This window comes from Drosophila hydei, unplaced genomic scaffold (assembly GCF_003285905.1).
Source record: "Drosophila hydei strain 15085-1641.00,03,60 unplaced genomic scaffold, DhydRS2 tig00008119-arrow-pilon, whole genome shotgun sequence".
In the NCBI taxonomy this organism is placed as follows: Eukaryota; Metazoa; Arthropoda; class Insecta; order Diptera; family Drosophilidae; genus Drosophila; species Drosophila hydei.
The window spans coordinates 2,536,744-2,555,071 of record NW_022045830.1 but is presented as its reverse complement, the minus strand read 5'-3'; the positions used below and the strand labels follow the sequence as shown (position 1 = coordinate 2,555,071).

Here is an 18,328-nt window from a genome sequence, read left to right as displayed (position 1 = left end):
ATTATTTCTATTCATTGATAATTTTAACACTATCGATATTTATCGATTTACTGTCAGGGCTTACTGCTTAATATTTATATAAGTGTTGACTGTTTGGCGCTTTAAACCAGACAAACTCTGCTCTAAATATAATGTTATAAGATTAATCCTACAATTAGTATAAATTAAAATTAAGAAAATTATTTTAATAAATTATATTCTAAGCTTGTGTAGCTAAAGGTAAGCAAAGTCTAGTACTTTTGATTGTTAAAATTTCTTTTGCGATACTTTTCGAGTTCCCCACGTATGTTTATATATATAAATATATATATGTGTGTGTGTGTGTAACACCATCTGCGATACATCGTTATTTTTATGTGCTATTTTGTTTTGTTTCGTTTCCTATTTTTCTTTCTTTTCTTTGCTGGCAGCCATGCTGGACGAATTCATTTGGCATTTGATATATATTTTATATACATTTGTGTTACCTATTGTTATTTGGGTTTGAGTGTGTGTGTGTGAAGGACCAAGTTTTTGCTTGAGCTTAACTTGCTTTCTATGTATTGTATGTAAATGCAAATTGTTATTGATTATGCTGCACATAAAACTAAAAATTCAAAAAAACAAATACAGACAGACACACGCTAACACACACCCACACACACACACACACACACAAGCACACGCATTCATAAATTTGAGTATTTGCAATTTTTGACCCAGAAGCCATGTTTGCTTGACCCCTGCCAGCAGGCAACTCAATGAACATAAGGCCATAAATACACCGTAAAATGCACTTTGACTGCTTGACTTGAGGCTTAGAAGTTTTTGCAGCTGCAGTCGAAGTTTCGGGTGTGTGGTGAAGGTTGAGGTTGAGCTTGAGTTTGAGTTTGTGGGGCAAAGCGGCTGCAGCTCTGCATCGGCTGCGGAGTTTTTCCAGCTGCTGCCGCTACGGCTGCTGCAGTTAAACACAAAAGTTTTTCGAGTAAATGTGGCACACACGTTGAGGCAGGCAGCGTGACAAGGACACATAATGAGTTTTGCAATTATATGGTATGTCCTGGCGTCGTCCTGTTGCCTTGGCGCTTGCAATTACCTGCTGAATCGAGTCTCTAACTTTTAATTGCAGCTACATGCGAAATAAATGCGAAGACAGCAAACGCGACAGCGACATCAACAGACGCATCGAGCGGGGCAGAGCCCTTGCTAAGTGGGCGGCTGAGGCTGAGGCGTGGCTGTTGAAAGTGAACGACTGCAATTTGTTGTACACGCGTTGTAATTCACTTGCCGCATGCAAATCTAATTTTACAATTTAGCTCGCAGAGCGGGCGAAACGCTCACTTGAATGGGCGCCCCATGCAAATGAGAATCACGGCGAAGAGCAGCGTGCGGAGGCCCATTTGATGCTAGCCTAAAATTGAGCAAGGCCAATTTTATGAAATTATGAAAATTAGAATTGAAATCAACGAAAAACGACTTGACGTGACGCAGCGCCAACATTTTACAAACATTACATCAAGATCTACGTGTAGGCATCAAAAATAACAACCTGACAAAAGTCGACGTCTGTGTGTGGCCTCAAGTGAAAGTCTAACTGCAAATATATTAAACAAATATATCTAAAAGTAGATCTAGATCTACACATTTTCAAATGTCAGAAAACCAAATGCCAAAGTTATTTTTATAAATTGAAATGTGTGCGATGAGTAAATAAAAGATTTTGTATGGACTGATTAGAGATCAATAAAACGTGTTAGAGCTGGAAATTCCATTTAACTACTCTTTTAATGTTGACAGAAGAAATGCATATTTTTTATTAAAAATAATTAAATTATTAATTAAAGATTATAGTGTAAGAAATTTTGTATTTATTAACTGATTTTTATAAGAAAGATCTCCATCTCTCACAGCTTTTCCACTCACATTGAGTTTAAGTTTGGCATACAGAGATATTGAGATAGATATTGATATATGATATAATATAAAATTAATAATATATGATAGTGAATTTGTCTTTTATATTTATTTTATATTTATATTTAATTAAACAAAACTTTCCGAATTAAGTCTAATAGCAAACAATTTCTTTGGCAGCAAAACGTTAGCAATATATCTGCTATAAAGTTTTATCAACATAAAATTCTGATTATCATAAAGTAAAGATATTTTATTAAAATTTTATAATCTTATGCTGATTTTCATACAAAAGAATTCTGCATGAAAATTTCATACAAAAATTAAATTTGATTGCTGTTGAGGTTATGATTCCAGCAAATTCTAGAGCAATAGAATATTGAACTAAGATCTAAATCTAAAAGACAAGACAAAATATATAAAAAAAATTATTTATATATACCACATATATATATATATATTATAAATCATTATTAATTTATATAATTGCCTTTTAGATTTAGTTCTTAGTTCTTAGGCCAAAGCAACAGGGAACTTCAAGCCATAGAAAATTTGTTAAATATGAATTGCTATGCAAAATTTCTAGTTGTTACAGAGACTCATTGTAACATAATATATCTGTTCTCAATTGCAGTGCTAAGCTTCACTAAATCTCAACTAAGGATATACCCAAATATAATCAACCTAATTATCAGTTTATTGAATGCAATTTAACTGCAACTCTTATTAGGCTCAGAGCCAAGTTGAACTGATTAAAGTCCAGCTGTGCGATGAGAAAAGCTAAAATTGAAATTGGCACAAAATATGTCAATTAAGCAATTTGCAATGAGTTATTCACAATAGCCATAATTATGTGTTTAAGCAGTTGAAGTGCATAAACGTTTCAAGCAATTAGTTGACCAAATGATTCAATTAATCAAAATAGCAATTCAAATTGACTTCTGCTGGCAGCTGCATCAATGCAATTCACTATATACTCGCAGGGTATGTATATAGGTTTATATAAATATGATAGCTTGGTTGCATGGCTATGGACGACTATGGCTGAAACATGAGGTCCTTGCTCCTGCTATGCCTCGGCTGATTGTTGCCTGTTGTCGACTTGGCTGGATATGCAAATGCTGTAGATACGCTTTTGAATAACATTATTCATTAGAAGCGAGGCATGTGTGTTCTCCCTATGTGTGTGTTTGCTTGTGTATTGGGTGTGTAAATAATGCGCTGCTTGGAATAATAAATTGCTTTAAAAGCGGCCCAAGATGGCGCCACAGACGTTCAAAACTTGCTAACAATTTAGCAGCCAGTCGCTGTGCGGCACCTTTTTGCCAAGTCACAGAGAGAGATAGAGATAGAGATAGAGATAGAGACAGAGTCAGAGGCTCAGGTGTAAGGTGAAGCTAGCTAAAAATAAACTTCAAACGCATTTTCGGCCAACAGCAAGACACATGAACTGACACTAGTCACAAGGACAATTGCTGAAGGAGGCTATATAAGGCCATATGAGATGTCTCCATACTCGCAGCAGGCGCTCAACTTTTTTGTGTTGTGACAGCAGAGACAGGACGTTGATGACGACATAAACGTGCAGCGCAGTAACTGACGTAAATATGGAACTTGAACGTGGACATGGACATGGAGCTGGACATGGCTGAAGCTCGGCCAAGTGACGGCGACGACAAAATCGAGGCTCGCCTCGTTTGGTGGCCACATAATAATTTACATAATATACGTGTGCGCAATCAGCAGCAGCAGCAACAGCAACAACAAACAATACACAACGTACAACGAACAACAACAACAATGAGCGATAACAACGAGTCAGCGTCTCGCACACTTGGGCAGCATTATATTTTCACTCTCACAGGACGCGACGTGGTTTTCTGTGCTTTCGTTTTTTTGGACGCTCGAATATTAAGGCGAATCCAGTTCGCTTTACATAACACCGCACACAAATACATACACACACTGACACACACACACAAGCTCTAATACACAAAAATTTCTAATTCATTTTCATTTTACTTTTATTTTGCGCGCCACCCACAATACCCAACGCCCAACGCCCACAACGCTGACTGCCTGGTTATTTATTTTCCTCTATTTTTTTTTGTTTTTTTTTTTTTTGCATTTTCTTTTTCTGTATTTTTATTTTGTTAAGTTGAGTTGCCAACCAAACACGCGCGTTGCCAACCGTCCGCTGTTGGGCCTTTGGAACCCAGCCGCTGCTGGCGAAATTCGTGAGGAGACTGCGGAAGAGAATCGTTTCGCTTGTCGCTCGGCGCACAGGACACTGACTAAAGCAGGAGCACAAACTGCGAGCGAAAGCTCGCATGAGTGAAAGCTCCGCTGAAAGCTGCGCGTGGGTCGCCCAAGCAATTGCTGGTTTAGCATACAACACGTATGCCATGTGCACGAAATATGCTCAAACTCAAGTTTGTTATTTTTAACTGTTCATTTTCGCTCAAAGTAAGCTTTAACTACAGTTGAGCATGTTTCTTTGACTGCGTGTGTGTGTGTGTGTGTGTGTGACTGCTTGTAAGTGTAAACGTGTATTTATCTTGTGTTTATGCATTAGAGAAAAAGAGCTTTTCTTTCTAATTTCGTCCAAGCAACCAGCAGAAACACCGGCAGCATAAAAACTGCACAGCTTACATATACATACATAATCAAAGCGGCTAATTTAGTTGTTGTTGTTGCGCCTGTTATACCCTGTATGCATTAAAAATGTGTGGGCGGGCATAATGAGGTACATTTGCGCACTTGAATCAGTTGGGTTTGCTTTCACTTCAATTCGTATATTCTATATACATATTTATATTTATAATATTTATCTATAAATATATTATATATTGTTGAACGTGTCTCTGTGTTATTTTTTTATAGGTGGAACCTCTAAGAATACTTAGTAAACTACGTAATTTTCTAATAATGCTTTCAAGACAGTTAATAGCATCAGGCTTAAGTAATTTTAGCAAAGGACAGCACGAATTTATTAGATTAAATAAGCCGCCTTTCTCTGTTTAGTCACTGTGCATTTGCTTGTTGATCTACTTATGTAATAGATACATATATTTATATGCTTTGACCTATTGAACTTTCTGTTGTATTAAATATGTCATTGGGCAAGCATTTCACACACGATATGATAATTTATACTTTGACGTCTTATAGAATCCTTATATCCACTTTGATATGCATATGGATGGCATCGCATTTCTTATACATTTGTAGCCAAATAATTACATACAATTATATTAATAATAATAATGATTGTAATAATTTTTAAACGAGCTATTGCTGCTCAGTCATGTTGTTGCTTTTTAAGCATATAATAGGATAGAATAGAGCAGCCTTCGCATTCATTATTAATGTTTAACATTTTCTATATCATCCTTGCTATATTCCTACAACTTTCTTTTTATTAAACAGTCTTTTCTCTTTGTTAAGATAAAACAAAATTGAGTTTTGCATTTTGCCAGTAAATATTTTTTAAAAAATCTTATGTCCACGTCTAATTTATAATGTTTAGATAAAAACTACTTTTAAAACTTAATTTTTCTGTGAGTCAATAGGTAACTTGTGTGCTTTGTTCTCTAATATAAAGGGCATAATTCAGTCAGACTTTCTGGTCTCTGTTGCTTGTTGTAGTTGTTGCTGCTGCCGCCACCTCCTGGGGCCAAAGCTCAGCGCTGCAATCGAATCGCTGTACTCAGCCCAACGCTTAGCTAATGAAAATAGCTTTGAGTGCTGCTTGGTGAATGGTTTAAGGCGATTTTATATTGACGCGCGGGGCTTTCGTGCGATGCGTGCGCCGCGTGCAAGGCCATAAAATCTGTGTTAATATCTACAATCTACAACAGCAGTCCGGATGTTGGTGATGGTGTTGCTGTTGTTGTTGTTGCTGTTGGCGCTAATTAACATTTGGTGCGCATGCGAGAGCAATTATCTAAACTTAGCAGGCCAATAAGTCAAGTCAACTCACCTTAAGGGGCCAGATACACAAGCGATATGGAAATCAATGTGTGGCCAATAAATTTAGGCGCTCAGGCATCATGACAAGCTGCAAGAGAGAGAGAGAGAGAGAGAGATGAAAGTTAGTGTGAGTGAGAGCAAAAAGATATTAGTATGCAGCTGAGCTAGGCTTGGGGCTAAGTCAACTGAGAAATCGTGTAAGAGACGCGTATGTCAATTAAAAGCCTATAACAGCCAACAGCCAACAGCCAACAGCCAACAACAACATCGAGTAGGTATAAGGCAAAGGCTGCACACAAATCGTTGCACGCAAATGCAAAACAATGCCAGCACCACAAGCCCCCCCCTCCCTGCCACGCCCCAGGCACTGGGTAGGGGGCAGGGCAACGAATATTGTTCACACAAGTCACGTGCAGCCCAACAGGCCGAAACGACAAAACACGCGTCTTCAATGGTGCCGCAGCGCACATGAAGTTGCTTCGGCATCGGGAATTGGTATTGGGTATTGGGTGCGGAATCAGATTCCATATGCAGAGCACACAATAGAAACGGAGGCAAACGTTTCAATAGAACTGCATTTACTCGCACCTACTTTGTGTTCAGTTTGCGTTGCTCTGCGTAACTAGTGAAAATTGAGTGCGGGAAAGTGACCATAGCTGGGCAGGCCACGAAGAGCAAGAGCAACATTTTGCATAAATGAATCAATAGCAAAGGAAATGACCATTAGAAGTTGGAGAAATAACTTAATAATAATAGAGTAGAAATTGAGGTGGTAATGGCATAGCTAAGAGACTTGTCAAAGAATTGCTAGTCTAGGATTTATTTGTATACGAATCGATCCATGAAGTGGCAATGGAGGTAAGACTTAATAAGCTGATATATGAAGTTCAAGTTCTTAACATTAAGGCTTAAAGAAACGAAATTCAAGCAGGACTAAGCAAAGCTCATAAATAACCAAGCCAAAATGAATCTAAAGTTAGTTTTAATATTCTCTAAATCTCACAGCTTTGCAGTGGAATGCATAAGCTGGGTGTCATCATAAAGTGACCATGCAGCATGGATTTTTGCATAAGCAATAATCCCACTTAACGAGTCTAATAGCAATCAACTAATTTGGTCAGCAGTTAGCATTAAGGCAATTAGGGCAAACAATTTTGCAATTGAAACATTTGCCATGAGCTCAAACAGCTAATTAGCCGGGGGCCTAAGCCTCATCAAAGAGCAATTACATTTTTTGCATGTGTGTGCGTGTGTGTGTGTGTGTGTGCAATTGAAAACAATTAGCAAAGTGTGCAGGAGATTTAGAGCGGAATGTCATAGACCTAATTGCAGCAGCAAAGAGTTGCAACTAGGCGCAAATTTAATGCCGGAGACATGCAAAAATTACATCCTCAATTGCAGTGAGTGGCTGGCCGGGCTGCGGTGGTTGGTTGCCGTGCCACCGGGCTGTGGCAGCGCATAAAGGCTCCCAAATTCAATAAACAAGGCGCTCGTGCAAGCCGGCACACTGGCTGTCTGTGTGTGTGCAACGGAGCGTGCTGTCTCGAGGGCCATCTACTGACAGAGACAATGTTGTTGCTCGATGTGGACATGTGCGGGCAGCAGCCACAGCAGCAGCAGTTCAAAAGCAAAACAAAATCAATTGCAGGCACAGCCCAGTTGCCTGCCCTCAAATGTAGGCAATATAAATTTGGCTAGCAGCTTGCACACGCACGCACACACACACACACACACACACACACACACAACGGCCATAAATTCAATTGAATGCCAAACACACAAAACTGGCCACACATGCGTGGCTTAGGCACATCAATTGCTGGCAACAGCCCACCCGCTGTCCGTGATGCACTCAAGTGTGGCCATGCCTCCTCCACCTCCTGCTTCTCCTTTTTTGACTGCATGCCACGCTCCATTGGCATGCCACATTCAGGTTGAACGCTAAAATGTACATTTCGCCAATTACTTGGCTGGTACCACGCGACGGTCGTTTTAAGGTGGCAATTGATTGTTGTTGGCCCCTAATGAAGATGGGCCAAAGACCAGGTCAACATGTGTGCGAACACGCCCCAAAACTGTGCACATCCTTTTAACAGCGAGTTCATTGAACTGCGTTGTAGCTGCTAGTTGCAGCCAGGTCTCAGTGCAGCCTAATGCATAATTAAGTGCCTGAGCTAGGTGTGTGTGAGTGTGTGTGCTTTGTGTGTTTATGCGACGCTTTGCACTTGTGTTTAACTATGCGTAAAATATGCTTCAGCAAGCAGCTCATAGCTCTGCCGCCACCCAACCACCCAACCACCGAACCACTTTGTCTCTCACACAGCAACTGACACAGTTAAAGCTGCATTTAAAGCTCTGCAAAATGCCAAAGTCACGTTCCGTTAGAGAAAAACGCCAGCAAAACCGCAAACGTTTTCACATTTGACATTTTCCGAGCCACAAATATAGCTATACTATATCTATATATATATATATATATGTATAAAGAAACTAGCATTAGGCTAGCGGCAATCAACAGTAAATTGTTCGATTTGTGCGGTTGACTTCCGTTCGCATTGCCGCAAGATGCAAGCCACAAACACACGATTGATTTGTCGCTAGTTTGGTCTCTTCTTCTTCTTCCTCAATCGTGCATCAATCAGCAGCAGCAGCAACATCATTTTCACATTATGCACAATCACAATGTCTCGAATTGTTGTGCCCGATGTGGGTCAAAAGGTGATTTCAGCCGCTAGACACACTATTTTTCTCTTCTTCTTCTTCTTCTTCTTATTTTGCTGCTCCTCTTTGGCAAATTGCCAAGCACATCAAGGTTTTTGTCTCTTTATTTTCGCTGCCCCTGTCTGCTGGCAATTGCTGGCACTTTTGTGAAAATGCCATTGCCGAGTTTCCCATCAAGCAACGTTGTCGTGCTACCTGCCACAAAACTCAACTGCATTGTGGCATAAATCATGCAGTTGCTAAACTTGAACTTGATCTTGAAAATTAGCTCCATTTGCCTACCCATGCATACGATATGCACATCGTACATATATGCATTCCCAAATACATTTACGCCCATTCTCTGTCCATGATTATATCATAATTTCCTACGCATTTCCACTCCACTTAACAGCAAAAAAAAGTAAAATAAAAAATACTAACTACACATGTAGCTGCAGCCACATGATTTTACTTTTCGTTTTGTTTGCCATTGTTTTGATACTCTATACTAATTGGATATGGACTATGCATTGTTTGCTTTGTCATGAATGCCCACAAATGACGCAATTACTCTTCACTTTCATACAATTATATACATTTATATGTATATATTTGTGGTATATTTAGATGGTTTTTTATTCTTACTATGATCTCGTTTTCTATTTACACATGTGTTCTAATTCTTATTGAATCAAAACAATACAGATGTTTTATAATATTTGCAAAGTTTTATGTGTAGAAATAGCTTAAGATAACAGGGTATTAAAACACCAAATGAAAATCTGCAATTCAGTTTGGAATGTATTTAAATCAAAAGAAGTTTAGGCAAGATACAGATGTATCCTAGTTAGTAGATACTAGATACTAGATACTAGATACTAGATACTAGATACTAGATACTAGATACTAGATACTAGATACTAGATACTAGATACTAGATACTAGATACTAGATACTAGATACTAGATTATCATAAAGTAAAGATATTTTATTAAAATTTTATAATCTTATGCTGATTTTCATACAAAAGAATTCTGCATGAAAATTTCATACAAAAATTAAATTTGATTGCTGTTGAGGTTATGATTCCAGCAAATTCTAGAGCAATAGAATATTGAACTAAGATCTAAATCTAAAAGACAAGACAAAATATATAAAAAAAATTATTTATATATACCACATATATATATATATATTATAAATCATTATTAATTTATATAATTGCCTTTTAGATTTAGTTCTTAGTTCTTAGGCCAAAGCAACAGGGAACTTCAAGCCATAGAAAATTTGTTAAATATGAATTGCTATGCAAAATTTCTAGTTGTTACAGAGACTCATTGTAACATAATATATCTGTTCTCAATTGCAGTGCTAAGCTTCACTAAATCTCAACTAAGGATATACCCAAATATAATCAACCTAATTATCAGTTTATTGAATGCAATTTAACTGCAACTCTTATTAGGCTCAGAGCCAAGTTGAACTGATTAAAGTCCAGCTGTGCGATGAGAAAAGCTAAAATTGAAATTGGCACAAAATATGTCAATTAAGCAATTTGCAATGAGTTATTCACAATAGCCATAATTATGTGTTTAAGCAGTTGAAGTGCATAAACGTTTCAAGCAATTAGTTGACCAAATGATTCAATTAATCAAAATAGCAATTCAAATTGACTTCTGCTGGCAGCTGCATCAATGCAATTCACTATATACTCGCAGGGTATGTATATAGGTTTATATAAATATGATAGCTTGGTTGCATGGCTATGGACGACTATGGCTGAAACATGAGGTCCTTGCTCCTGCTATGCCTCGGCTGATTGTTGCCTGTTGTCGACTTGGCTGGATATGCAAATGCTGTAGATACGCTTTTGAATAACATTATTCATTAGAAGCGAGGCATGTGTGTTCTCCCTATGTGTGTGTTTGCTTGTGTATTGGGTGTGTAAATAATGCGCTGCTTGGAATAATAAATTGCTTTAAAAGCGGCCCAAGATGGCGCCACAGACGTTCAAAACTTGCTAACAATTTAGCAGCCAGTCGCTGTGCGGCACCTTTTTGCCAAGTCACAGAGAGAGATAGAGATAGAGATAGAGATAGAGACAGAGTCAGAGGCTCAGGTGTAAGGTGAAGCTAGCTAAAAATAAACTTCAAACGCATTTTCGGCCAACAGCAAGACACATGAACTGACACTAGTCACAAGGACAATTGCTGAAGGAGGCTATATAAGGCCATATGAGATGTCTCCATACTCGCAGCAGGCGCTCAACTTTTTTGTGTTGTGACAGCAGAGACAGGACGTTGATGACGACATAAACGTGCAGCGCAGTAACTGACGTAAATATGGAACTTGAACGTGGACATGGACATGGAGCTGGACATGGCTGAAGCTCGGCCAAGTGACGGCGACGACAAAATCGAGGCTCGCCTCGTTTGGTGGCCACATAATAATTTACATAATATACGTGTGCGCAATCAGCAGCAGCAGCAACAGCAACAACAAACAATACACAACGTACAACGAACAACAACAACAATGAGCGATAACAACGAGTCAGCGTCTCGCACACTTGGGCAGCATTATATTTTCACTCTCACAGGACGCGACGTGGTTTTCTGTGCTTTCGTTTTTTTGGACGCTCGAATATTAAGGCGAATCCAGTTCGCTTTACATAACACCGCACACAAATACATACACACACTGACACACACACACAAGCTCTAATACACAAAAATTTCTAATTCATTTTCATTTTACTTTTATTTTGCGCGCCACCCACAATACCCAACGCCCAACGCCCACAACGCTGACTGCCTGGTTATTTATTTTCCTCTATTTTTTTTTGTTTTTTTTTTTTTTGCATTTTCTTTTTCTGTATTTTTATTTTGTTAAGTTGAGTTGCCAACCAAACACGCGCGTTGCCAACCGTCCGCTGTTGGGCCTTTGGAACCCAGCCGCTGCTGGCGAAATTCGTGAGGAGACTGCGGAAGAGAATCGTTTCGCTTGTCGCTCGGCGCACAGGACACTGACTAAAGCAGGAGCACAAACTGCGAGCGAAAGCTCGCATGAGTGAAAGCTCCGCTGAAAGCTGCGCGTGGGTCGCCCAAGCAATTGCTGGTTTAGCATACAACACGTATGCCATGTGCACGAAATATGCTCAAACTCAAGTTTGTTATTTTTAACTGTTCATTTTCGCTCAAAGTAAGCTTTAACTACAGTTGAGCATGTTTCTTTGACTGCGTGTGTGTGTGTGTGTGTGTGTGACTGCTTGTAAGTGTAAACGTGTATTTATCTTGTGTTTATGCATTAGAGAAAAAGAGCTTTTCTTTCTAATTTCGTCCAAGCAACCAGCAGAAACACCGGCAGCATAAAAACTGCACAGCTTACATATACATACATAATCAAAGCGGCTAATTTAGTTGTTGTTGTTGCGCCTGTTATACCCTGTATGCATTAAAAATGTGTGGGCGGGCATAATGAGGTACATTTGCGCACTTGAATCAGTTGGGTTTGCTTTCACTTCAATTCGTATATTCTATATACATATTTATATTTATAATATTTATCTATAAATATATTATATATTGTTGAACGTGTCTCTGTGTTATTTTTTTATAGGTGGAACCTCTAAGAATACTTAGTAAACTACGTAATTTTCTAATAATGCTTTCAAGACAGTTAATAGCATCAGGCTTAAGTAATTTTAGCAAAGGACAGCACGAATTTATTAGATTAAATAAGCCGCCTTTCTCTGTTTAGTCACTGTGCATTTGCTTGTTGATCTACTTATGTAATAGATACATATATTTATATGCTTTGACCTATTGAACTTTCTGTTGTATTAAATATGTCATTGGGCAAGCATTTCACACACGATATGATAATTTATACTTTGACGTCTTATAGAATCCTTATATCCACTTTGATATGCATATGGATGGCATCGCATTTCTTATACATTTGTAGCCAAATAATTACATACAATTATATTAATAATAATAATGATTGTAATAATTTTTAAACGAGCTATTGCTGCTCAGTCATGTTGTTGCTTTTTAAGCATATAATAGGATAGAATAGAGCAGCCTTCGCATTCATTATTAATGTTTAACATTTTCTATATCATCCTTGCTATATTCCTACAACTTTCTTTTTATTAAACAGTCTTTTCTCTTTGTTAAGATAAAACAAAATTGAGTTTTGCATTTTGCCAGTAAATATTTTTTAAAAAATCTTATGTCCACGTCTAATTTATAATGTTTAGATAAAAACTACTTTTAAAACTTAATTTTTCTGTGAGTCAATAGGTAACTTGTGTGCTTTGTTCTCTAATATAAAGGGCATAATTCAGTCAGACTTTCTGGTCTCTGTTGCTTGTTGTAGTTGTTGCTGCTGCCGCCACCTCCTGGGGCCAAAGCTCAGCGCTGCAATCGAATCGCTGTACTCAGCCCAACGCTTAGCTAATGAAAATAGCTTTGAGTGCTGCTTGGTGAATGGTTTAAGGCGATTTTATATTGACGCGCGGGGCTTTCGTGCGATGCGTGCGCCGCGTGCAAGGCCATAAAATCTGTGTTAATATCTACAATCTACAACAGCAGTCCGGATGTTGGTGATGGTGTTGCTGTTGTTGTTGTTGCTGTTGGCGCTAATTAACATTTGGTGCGCATGCGAGAGCAATTATCTAAACTTAGCAGGCCAATAAGTCAAGTCAACTCACCTTAAGGGGCCAGATACACAAGCGATATGGAAATCAATGTGTGGCCAATAAATTTAGGCGCTCAGGCATCATGACAAGCTGCAAGAGAGAGAGAGAGAGAGAGAGATGAAAGTTAGTGTGAGTGAGAGCAAAAAGATATTAGTATGCAGCTGAGCTAGGCTTGGGGCTAAGTCAACTGAGAAATCGTGTAAGAGACGCGTATGTCAATTAAAAGCCTATAACAGCCAACAGCCAACAGCCAACAGCCAACAACAACATCGAGTAGGTATAAGGCAAAGGCTGCACACAAATCGTTGCACGCAAATGCAAAACAATGCCAGCACCACAAGCCCCCCCCTCCCTGCCACGCCCCAGGCACTGGGTAGGGGGCAGGGCAACGAATATTGTTCACACAAGTCACGTGCAGCCCAACAGGCCGAAACGACAAAACACGCGTCTTCAATGGTGCCGCAGCGCACATGAAGTTGCTTCGGCATCGGGAATTGGTATTGGGTATTGGGTGCGGAATCAGATTCCATATGCAGAGCACACAATAGAAACGGAGGCAAACGTTTCAATAGAACTGCATTTACTCGCACCTACTTTGTGTTCAGTTTGCGTTGCTCTGCGTAACTAGTGAAAATTGAGTGCGGGAAAGTGACCATAGCTGGGCAGGCCACGAAGAGCAAGAGCAACATTTTGCATAAATGAATCAATAGCAAAGGAAATGACCATTAGAAGTTGGAGAAATAACTTAATAATAATAGAGTAGAAATTGAGGTGGTAATGGCATAGCTAAGAGACTTGTCAAAGAATTGCTAGTCTAGGATTTATTTGTATACGAATCGATCCATGAAGTGGCAATGGAGGTAAGACTTAATAAGCTGATATATGAAGTTCAAGTTCTTAACATTAAGGCTTAAAGAAACGAAATTCAAGCAGGACTAAGCAAAGCTCATAAATAACCAAGCCAAAATGAATCTAAAGTTAGTTTTAATATTCTCTAAATCTCACAGCTTTGCAGTGGAATGCATAAGCTGGGTGTCATCATAAAGTGACCATGCAGCATGGATTTTTGCATAAGCAATAATCCCACTTAACGAGTCTAATAGCAATCAACTAATTTGGTCAGCAGTTAGCATTAAGGCAATTAGGGCAAACAATTTTGCAATTGAAACATTTGCCATGAGCTCAAACAGCTAATTAGCCGGGGGCCTAAGCCTCATCAAAGAGCAATTACATTTTTTGCATGTGTGTGCGTGTGTGTGTGTGTGTGTGCAATTGAAAACAATTAGCAAAGTGTGCAGGAGATTTAGAGCGGAATGTCATAGACCTAATTGCAGCAGCAAAGAGTTGCAACTAGGCGCAAATTTAATGCCGGAGACATGCAAAAATTACATCCTCAATTGCAGTGAGTGGCTGGCCGGGCTGCGGTGGTTGGTTGCCGTGCCACCGGGCTGTGGCAGCGCATAAAGGCTCCCAAATTCAATAAACAAGGCGCTCGTGCAAGCCGGCACACTGGCTGTCTGTGTGTGTGCAACGGAGCGTGCTGTCTCGAGGGCCATCTACTGACAGAGACAATGTTGTTGCTCGATGTGGACATGTGCGGGCAGCAGCCACAGCAGCAGCAGTTCAAAAGCAAAACAAAATCAATTGCAGGCACAGCCCAGTTGCCTGCCCTCAAATGTAGGCAATATAAATTTGGCTAGCAGCTTGCACACGCACGCACACACACACACACACACACACACACACACAACGGCCATAAATTCAATTGAATGCCAAACACACAAAACTGGCCACACATGCGTGGCTTAGGCACATCAATTGCTGGCAACAGCCCACCCGCTGTCCGTGATGCACTCAAGTGTGGCCATGCCTCCTCCACCTCCTGCTTCTCCTTTTTTGACTGCATGCCACGCTCCATTGGCATGCCACATTCAGGTTGAACGCTAAAATGTACATTTCGCCAATTACTTGGCTGGTACCACGCGACGGTCGTTTTAAGGTGGCAATTGATTGTTGTTGGCCCCTAATGAAGATGGGCCAAAGACCAGGTCAACATGTGTGCGAACACGCCCCAAAACTGTGCACATCCTTTTAACAGCGAGTTCATTGAACTGCGTTGTAGCTGCTAGTTGCAGCCAGGTCTCAGTGCAGCCTAATGCATAATTAAGTGCCTGAGCTAGGTGTGTGTGAGTGTGTGTGCTTTGTGTGTTTATGCGACGCTTTGCACTTGTGTTTAACTATGCGTAAAATATGCTTCAGCAAGCAGCTCATAGCTCTGCCGCCACCCAACCACCCAACCACCGAACCACTTTGTCTCTCACACAGCAACTGACACAGTTAAAGCTGCATTTAAAGCTCTGCAAAATGCCAAAGTCACGTTCCGTTAGAGAAAAACGCCAGCAAAACCGCAAACGTTTTCACATTTGACATTTTCCGAGCCACAAATATAGCTATACTATATCTATATATATATATATATGTATAAAGAAACTAGCATTAGGCTAGCGGCAATCAACAGTAAATTGTTCGATTTGTGCGGTTGACTTCCGTTCGCATTGCCGCAAGATGCAAGCCACAAACACACGATTGATTTGTCGCTAGTTTGGTCTCTTCTTCTTCTTCCTCAATCGTGCATCAATCAGCAGCAGCAGCAACATCATTTTCACATTATGCACAATCACAATGTCTCGAATTGTTGTGCCCGATGTGGGTCAAAAGGTGATTTCAGCCGCTAGACACACTATTTTTCTCTTCTTCTTCTTCTTCTTCTTATTTTGCTGCTCCTCTTTGGCAAATTGCCAAGCACATCAAGGTTTTTGTCTCTTTATTTTCGCTGCCCCTGTCTGCTGGCAATTGCTGGCACTTTTGTGAAAATGCCATTGCCGAGTTTCCCATCAAGCAACGTTGTCGTGCTACCTGCCACAAAACTCAACTGCATTGTGGCATAAATCATGCAGTTGCTAAACTTGAACTTGATCTTGAAAATTAGCTCCATTTGCCTACCCATGCATACGATATGCACATCGTACATATATGCATTCCCAAATACATTTACGCCCATTCTCTGTCCATGATTATATCATAATTTCCTACGCATTTCCACTCCACTTAACAGCAAAAAAAAGTAAAATAAAAAATACTAACTACACATGTAGCTGCAGCCACATGATTTTACTTTTCGTTTTGTTTGCCATTGTTTTGATACTCTATACTAATTGGATATGGACTATGCATTGTTTGCTTTGTCATGAATGCCCACAAATGACGCAATTACTCTTCACTTTCATACAATTATATACATTTATATGTATATATTTGTGGTATATTTAGATGGTTTTTTATTCTTACTATGATCTCGTTTTCTATTTACACATGTGTTCTAATTCTTATTGAATCAAAACAATACAGATGTTTTATAATATTTGCAAAGTTTTATGTGTAGAAATAGCTTAAGATAACAGGGTATTAAAACACCAAATGAAAATCTGCAATTCAGTTTGGAATGTATTTAAATCAAAAGAAGTTTAGGCAAGATACAGATGTATCCTAGTTAGTAGATACTAGATACTAGATACTAGATACTAGATACTAGATACTAGATACTAGATACTAGATACTAGATACTAGATACTAGATACTAGATACTAGATACTAGATACTAGATACTATATACTAGATACTAGATACTAGATACTAGATACTAGATACTAGATACTAGATACTAGATACTAGATACTAGATACTAGATACTAGATACTAGATTCTAGATACTAGATACTAGATTCTAGATACTAGATACTAGATACTAGATTCTAGATTCTAGATACTAGATACTAGATTCTAGATTCTAGATACTAGATACTAGATTCTAGATTCTAGATACTAGATACTAGATACTAGATACTAGATACTAGATACTAGATACTAGATACTAGATACTAGATACTAGATACTAGATACTAGATACTAGATACTAGATACTAGATACTAGATACTAGATACTAGATACTAGATACTAGATACTAGATACTAGATACTAGATACTAGATACTAGATACTAGATACTAGATACTAGATACTAGATACTAGATACTAGATACTAGATACTAGATACTAGATACTAGATACTAGATACTAGATACTAGATACTAGATACTAGATACTAGATACTAGATACTAGATACTAGATACTAGATACTAGATACTAGATACTAGATACTAGATACTAGATACTAGATACTAGATACTAGATTCTAGATACTAGATTCTAGATACTAGATACTAGATTCTAGATTCTAGATACTAGATACTAGATTCTAGATTCTAGATACTAGATACTAGATACTAGATACTAGATACTAGATACTAGATACTAGATACTAGATACTAGATACTAGATACTAGATACTAGATACTAGATACTAGATACTAGATACTAGATACTAGATACTAGATACTAGATACTAGATACTAGATACTAGATACTAGATACTAGATACTAGATACTAGATACTAGATACTAGATTCTAGATTCTAGATACTAGATACTAGATTCTAGATACTAGATACTAGATACTAGATACTAGATACTAGATACTAGATACTAGATACTAGATACTAGATACTAGATACTAGATACTAGATACTAGATACTAGATACTAGATACTAGATACTAGATACTAGATACTAGATACTAGATACTAGATACTAGATACTAGATACTAGATACTAGATACTAGATACTAGATACTAGATACTAGATACTAGATACTAGATACTAGATACTAGATACTAGATACTAGATACTAGATACTAGATACTAGATACTAGATACTAGATACTAGATACTAGATACTAGATACTAGATACTAGATACTAGATACTAGATACTAGATACTAGATACTAGATACTAGATACTAGATACTAGATACTAGATACTAGATACTAGATACTAGATACTAGATACTAGATACTAGATACTAGATACTAGATACTAGATACTAGATACTAGATACTAGATTCTAGATACTAGATACTAGATACTAGATTCTAG

The 18,328-nt window shown here is 38.4% G+C and overlaps 1 protein-coding gene across 5 annotated transcripts in view; it reads right to left on the bottom strand.

Annotated features, from left to right (window-relative positions):
* LOC111594604 overlaps positions 1–18,328 on the bottom strand; it is a 63,948-nt gene that overhangs the window by 28,211 nt on the left and 17,409 nt on the right. For 2 of the 5 annotated variants that reach the window (XM_023307972.2, XM_030224884.1), the window contains exon 1: positions 4,065–4,152. The exons of 1 other annotated variant lie outside the window; for it this stretch is intronic. The gene's annotated coding sequence lies outside the window, so the exon portion shown is untranslated. Of the gene's footprint in view, positions 1–3,915; positions 4,162–5,875; positions 5,951–18,328 lie in introns of those variants that run through there. 2 more of the 5 variants (XM_030224885.1, XM_030224883.1) reach the window with 2 other exon arrangements.